Source organism: Pteropus alecto, unplaced genomic scaffold (assembly GCF_000325575.1).
Source record: "Pteropus alecto unplaced genomic scaffold, ASM32557v1 scaffold239, whole genome shotgun sequence".
NCBI classification, from domain to species: Eukaryota; Metazoa; Chordata; class Mammalia; order Chiroptera; family Pteropodidae; genus Pteropus; species Pteropus alecto.
This window is the reverse complement of record NW_006494613.1, coordinates 17,137,569-17,139,445: the sequence shown is the minus strand read 5'-3', so window position 1 is coordinate 17,139,445 and position 1,877 is coordinate 17,137,569.

Below are 1,877 nucleotides of genomic sequence, written 5' to 3'. Positions count from 1 at the left end.
TATGAAGTGTGTGTGTGTGTGTATACACACACAGAAAGAGAAAGAGAATATAACCTATTAATTCTATACATTATATCATAGTTATATGTCTAAGAACATAAAAAAATATACCAATAGTTGACATTTTATTTTATTTTAGATTGTTCAGATTTCCCAATTTGTAATTTTGTGAATTTTTGTACCTACAAAAAAGTTGAAGGAATGGTATATATATTAAACACTTGTATATCCTTCACAGAGATTCATAAACTGTTAACAATTTGCTAGATTTTGCTACATTTGCTCTCTATTCATCTATATCTTTTTTTCCTTCTTGCAATATAATTTGAGAGTAAGTTGTAGACTTCATTATATTTCTCTGTTTAATTATTTAGAATACAATCCTCCATTACCACGATACCATGATCACTCTCAAACAATTTAACAGATTAGATATAGATATAGATATATAGATATAATTGTTCAACATATACTCAATATGTGTGTGTATATTTTTCTTTTTGTAATATTTTTCATGACACTGACTTATTTAAGAGTCTTGGGCAATTGCCTTGAAGAAAGTATTATATTTAAACTTACCTGATTGTTTCAGCATTAGATTTAGGATATGTGTGCACACACGGGTGCATACACACAAATTATGAAAGACTAGCTTAAACAAGGTACTTTGTGTTTTTCATTGTATCACATCAAAAGATACATAAATATCAGTTGGTTTCTATTATCAGCATTGCTAATTTTGATAACTTGGTTAACATGGTGTCCATAGTTACTTTTGTTTTAAAGATATAATTTTACTCTTATAATTAATGTTATCTTTAGAGGATAATATTAAGTCATTTTATCTAGGTTTTTAAGTTTGTTAACATAGTCCTATTTAAATTATTCTTTGCATTCCATTTATACATTTTAATTGTTAAAGTTATTTAACCAATAACATTATGAATTTTCCTGGTATTTTTATCATAAATGCTCCCAATAAGTTCTGATATGTAGTTTTCTCATCTTTTTAAATTTTTAATAATTAGTTTAAAGTATACAATGCATTGGTTAGACATTTATATAGTTTATAAAGTGATCCCCCCTAATTGATCTTCCTCTCCTCCAGCTCTCCACCTAGTCATTACATTAATGTTAACTGCATTCTCTATGTCATGCTTCCCATCCCCATGACCATTTATCAACTACTAATTTGTACTTCTTAAACTTTCACCTTATTCTCCCAGACCCCAAATTTCCTCCCCTCTGAGCATCACCAGATTGTCCTCTATATTTGTGAAACTATTTTTGATTAGTTTGTTCTTTTTATTCCTTAGATTCCATAAAATTATATGGTGTTTATCTTTCTCTGTCTGACTTATTTCACTCAGCAGTTTTTTAATGGCTGAGTAATATTCCATTGTACATATGAACCATAATTTCTTTATCCAATCTTTATCTAATCATCTGTTGATGAGCATTTAGATTGCTTCCATATCTTGGCTATTGTAAATCGTGCTGCCATGAACATAGGGGTGCACAGATCTTTATGAATTATTATTTTGTTTTTCTTTGGATAAATATCCAGCAATTTTGACCCAGCAATTGTGGGGTCAAAAGGTATATCTATTTTTAATTTTTTGAGAAATCTCCAGACTGTTTTTCATAGTGGCTGTACCAATTTGCAATCCCACCAACTGTGTATGAGTTCTCTTTTTTCCACATCCTCATCAACATTTGTTGTTCTTTGATTTGTTGATGATAGCCATTCTGACAGATGTGAGGTGATATCTCATTGAGATTTTAATTTGCATTTCTCTGATGATTAGTGACCTTGAGCATCTTTTCATACATCTATTGGCCATCTGTATTTTCTCTTTGGAGAAATATTTGTTCAG